Here is a 5,739-nt window from a genome sequence, read left to right on the forward strand (position 1 = left end):
CCAATCTCAACATGCGTGAGATGTGGAGTTCCAACAAAAGAGAGAAAACAACTAGAAACCAAAAGGATTCTCCACAATTATATCCTAGAAAATCTTCAAAACAACAAACTCAAACCAATCACCACTTACAGGTCCTAATCTTCAACACAAAGGAGGGGAATTATTGAGCAAAGCTATGGAGAGGTCCAAGTTCTTACAAAGCTGCACTTTAGAGATCTTAGGACATCAATTTTCTACAAGAGCCTCTCTCACCCTTGCACCCTCCTTTTTAGACAATTCCAAACTTTCTCACACCAATTCCTACCTCTTCATAGGGAAATCTTTGTCGCCTCAATGTCCTTCAACCCAAAAACAAACCAAAACAGCAATCACAAGCTTCCACATATATTCTCACAATTCCCAGCTATCCTCTTTCCTCTTGGCTCCCTCGTCACTCTTCCCTATACTACTCTCTATTCCCCTACGCATGCAAAAGTTCTTTCTTCACTTAACTAAAATGGTGACAACTAGTTCTATTTGGAAGGTGGCCATGTAAGAACCACTTATTCCGTAAGGCTCTAACCATACTCTACGGGCTTATTCTCTTTTCTAGGGTTTTGGGAGGCACATGTTTTGGGCACTAGCATCTAGGCACAAGAAAACCTATCACCATATTAACCATAATTCCTTTCAGGATTCTATTGGTGGATTATACCTGACCATTTGCCTGTGGGTAGTAGACTGTTGATTTCTTCTGTATGATCATGTGTTGCTCTATCAACTTCTTAATCACTTCATTGAGGAAGTGGCTCCCTTGATGCTGACTATCTCTATCGGGCATCCAAATCTTGTCATGATAGTTTTATATAGAAACGTCACCACACTGACAATGCCTTAGAGTCTTTCAAAGCCTTAGCTTCTACCCACTTTGTGTAGTAATCTATAGCCACCACTATGTATTCGTTCCTTGTTCTCCAACCTGCTAGCTTGAATGGGCCTACAAGTCTAGACCCCACGTGTCACACTCCTTTGTGAACTTGTGGACATCTTTTAATGCTATCAACCACCATAGTCCTACTTAAAACACTTTGTGAACTTGTGAACTTGTGGGCATCTTTTAATGCTATCAACCACCATAGTCCTACTTAAAACACTTTTCATCTCGTGATCTCTCCAAAAAAGTGGCCTCCACTTATCCCTCTAATAGCATAGCTTGTTGTTCATGCTCAGGGATGCACCTTCTGAAAATCTAGTCAATACCCATCTTGTATAGTTGTCCTGCCCCCACCACCATGAATGACTTGCTTCGAAGAGTTAGCTTTTTCTTCGGATCTCTTGATATATACTCCTGAAAAAGACAAGTTGGAGAGGAACTGTAGCATCTCATCATACCAGCTTGGTCTCTCTCCATCTATAATGAAGAGGTGGGCATCTGGGAAGTCATCCTCCACCCCATCTAGAGTTTATTTTGACTCCAATATGGATAGGAAATCTTCCACTGCATGTTTTTTTCTTGGGGTGTGCTTGATAGTGAACTCTAGCTCTTATAACCACATCATCCATCAGGCTAACTTTCCTTTTGGATACCAAGGTTTTGGTTTTCATTCGAGTACGGCCCAAAAGAAGTTCTTTATCTCTTGGGGAGTATAAGATTAATGGCTAGGCCAAGAATAGATGATGGTTATTTGACAAGTTTCCCTTCACATCCATGCACCCTTTTTGATGATGGTTATTTGACAAGTTTCCCTTCACATCCATGCACCCTTTTTGATGGCCACCAATAACCTTGACTTTCTCGCTTGAACCATGCTACTGCCACCTAGCTTCTTGGTATCAGTACATACCATTATCATATTTACATATGGGAAGTCTATTTTTGGGCTATTTCCTTTACCATTCTTATTTTCTCCAAAATCATGTCCTGCTTCCTGCTCTTGTGGCTAGACTCATATTCTAGTTCCTCAAATATATCCAAGTCAGAATCTTGATTTCCTTTTGGGACACCCTTTTCCTTCATCTGGCATCTTTCCATAGTAGGGCTTTAGCCTGTACCCATTTACCAACTTCATGCGTTTTTCACCATCTAGACTTGCTACTAGTTCAAAAGTCCATGTCCCTAGTTTCCTGACAACTTTGTATGGGTCCATCCATCTTATTTTTAATTTTCCTGGGTGGGGTCCCATTCTTGATGTGAATAGTAGGACAATATCTCCTTCCTTGATGATCTTGAACTTTGTGTTCCTTTTACAGCTTCCTTCTCCTGTGCACAATTCCTACTATCCACGCATTATGCAATTTCCTTTCATCCTGCTTCAGGAGTTGTTCAATCCTGTGCACCTCTTAGTCTTCCGGAGAGAGCCTTTCAGCCACTACTATCCCGAGACTTTGTGTTAGGAACTCCATGGGCACTACTACTTCCAATCCATACACCATGTTAAAGGGTGTAAGTCTTGTTGCATTCTTATAAGCCATTCCAAATTCCCATAATGCCGAGTGTAAATTTGTGTCACATTCGTTCCTATTCTCATTTACTATCTTGATTGGGATTCCCTTCAGTATCATGTTGGTTGACTCTGCTTGCCCATTGGCTTGCAGGGTAGTAGAATGTTGACTTCTTGTTGTGTATTATCATCTCTTGTTCTGTTAGCTTCTTGATTGCTGCATTAATGAAGTGGCTCCCTTGGTTGTCGTTGACTATCTCTATTAGGCATCCGAATCTTCTCATCATGGTTTCATAAAGAAACTTCGCTACTACGGACGATGCCTTGTAGTCTCTAAGGGCCTTGGCCTCCACCCATTTTGTATAGTAATCAATGGTGACCAAACAAAATATATTTGTTTCTTGTCCTTTGAGCAGCTGGTTTGAATGCACTGATGAATTTGAGACCCCACTTCTGGAATGGCTCGAGTGGTAGGATTGGGTTATGAGGCATTCTATCTGCATTACTTGGTTGCCCCAGCCTCTAGCACATGTCACACTCCTTTGCAAACTTGTGTGCATCTTTTAATACAATTAGCCACCATAGACCTACCTGGAACACAATCCACCTCGTGAACTCTGTGGAAAAATCCCCACCGATTATGTCTTAGTGTGCTTCTACCACTATAAGAGCCTATTGCTCGTGTTTGGGGATGCATTGCCTTAGTATCTGGTTGATGTCCATCTTATAGAGTTGCCCAGCCACCACGAATGACTCGCTCCAGAGAGTCATCTTCTTTATTTGATCTCTAGATATGTACTCTAGAAAGGATAATTCAGACAGTAATTGTAGAATTTTGTCATACCAATTGGGTTTTTCTCCTTCTATGAGGAAAGACTGCACATCTGGGAAATCATCTTCCACCCCCTCTAGTTCTTCTCCTATTTCCAATCTCGAGAGGAAGTCTACCACCACTGCATGCTTGTTCCCGGGGGTGTGCCTTATGTTGAACTCAAATTCCTATTAACAAGAGCGTCCATGTAGCCAATTTTCCTACCAGGTCAGGTTTTGCTTATTAGGTACAGGAGAGCTTTGTGATCTACATGAAATTCAAACATCTTACCCAGCAAGTAGTGTCTAAACTTCTTGATGTAGTAGATCATTCCCAGTGACTCCATCTCCGTTAGTGGAATAGTTCTTTTCCAACCTAGACAGCCTCTTACTTGCATAGTAGACTGGTCTATACCATCCCACTTGTGCTTCTTGCATCAAAGTACTGCCAATGGCAACATCAGAAGCATCGAAAAACACATGGAACACCAGGTCATAGTTGGGATGTTGGAGAATACTGAACAATATTCTCTTGAGATTATGGAATGCCTCTTGAAAGGATCCAGACAAGACATATTCTACATCCTTCACCATCAGATTGTACAAGGGCACCACCACATTTGATAGGAACATTATGAATCTACTATGCCACTTGATTAGCCCCAAGAATCTTGCAAGCTCTTTGGCATTCTTGGGTGGCTATAGCTTTACAAAATGATTGCAACCTTGGCCGGATCCATAGCTAGCCCTTTTACAGACACTATATGCCCCAAGAGGGATCCACTGGTTATAGCAGAGGTACACTTGGTTAGATTCAGGCTTAGTGAGGCCTTCTTGTACTTTTCCAGGCACATTGTGAGGTGTGTTATGTGTTGTTCTTTCTTTCCCAACATGCTAAAGTCATCCACAAAAACCCTCATAAAGGTGGTCAGATATTCAAGAGTATTTCCTGAACCATCCTTTGGAATGTGGCAGGAGCATTTTTTAGCCCAAATGTCATCACATTGGAGGCAAATGCCTCCCATTCTATCACAAAAGCTATCTTTTCTTTATCTTCCTGGGCCGTTCGCAGCTGGTTGTACCCACTAAACCCATCCAGAAAAGAGTATGTTTCATGCCCAGCTACTACTACATCCAACAAGGAATCAATGAATGGAAATGGGAACGGGTCGGATGATAAAGTGGAAGCATTCAGCTTGTGATAGTCAATATAGACCCTCAGCTTCCCATTCTTTTTCAGAACAATAACTATCAGTGATAGCCATTCCTCCCTATCCACAGGATAGATGAACCCTACCTTCAATAATTTGTCAACCTCTTCCTTCACCTATTTGGCATAGTTTGGGTTCATTCTGTATTTGCTCTGCCTGATTGGGGGGGTAACATCCTCTTTCAGGTTAATTTTATGCTGGTAGGAACTTGGATCAAAAACCTTCATGTCAAAATAGTTCTAGGCAAATACAACTTTGTAGGAATTCAACAATTCCAGGAGCCTTCCTCTGAATTATTGATTCAGCTTGGCACTAATTTTCACTGCCTTGGGCTGATGATCATCCCCTAGGTTCACCTCTTCAAGCTCATCTTCTTGAACTATGATATTCCTTTTCCTAAGCTCGACTTCCTCCTGCTTTAGGGCCACCATGGTTTTTTCCTATTCAGCTTGTAATTCTTCCACATTGTCCTAAGTGTCATCTTTGTCTTTATTATGAGTGCTCTCTTCATTCAATATCACTTTAGGATGAGCCACCAGAACCTCTAGGTTGTACCTTTGCACAATCCTCTCTATGTCCACTTTAAATATAGTGACAACAGATCTAGATTCTCCTTCAATATTTTCTCTTCTTCATCATCTTCTACCCCTTTAGGTAGTTTCGGCCCTCTATGTGCATTGGTCGGCTTACCGGGTTTAGGCTGCCTTTTCCTACAACAACAACAAAACTCAAATGCAAACTTTCTTTTGCCTCTCATGCGATCATAATCTAAACTACCTAGAAGTGGTAGAATATGATGAAGAAGAGAAGACCTTGAAGGAGAATCCAGATCTATTTGTTGCTATATTTGAAGTGGACATAGAGAGGATTGTGCAAATGGTACGACCCAGAGGTTTTGGTGGCTCATCATCCTGAAGTGATATTGAATGAAGAGAGCACTTATAAAGAGGAAGATGGCACTCAAGATAGTGTGGAAGAACTACAGGATGAATAGGAGAAAGCCATGGTGGCCCTAAAGCAAGAAGAAGCCGAGTTCAGGAAAAGGAATATCATAGTTCAAGAAGATGAGCTTGAAGAGGTGAACCTAGGGGATGATCATTAGCCCAAGGCAGTGAAAATTAGTGCCAAGCTGAATCAAAAATTCACAGGAAGGCTCCTGCAATAGTGGAATTCCTACAAAGATGTATTTGCCTAGAACTATTCTGACATAAGGGGTTTGATCCAAGTTCCTACCAGCATAAAATTAACATGAAAGAGGATGTAACCCCAATCAGGTAGAGCAAATACAGAATGAACCC

This window comes from Cibotium barometz, chromosome 36 (genome assembly GCF_041138505.1).
Source record: "Cibotium barometz isolate CiBa-2024 chromosome 36, ASM4113850v1, whole genome shotgun sequence".
Taxonomy (NCBI): domain Eukaryota; kingdom Viridiplantae; phylum Streptophyta; class Polypodiopsida; order Cyatheales; family Cibotiaceae; genus Cibotium; species Cibotium barometz.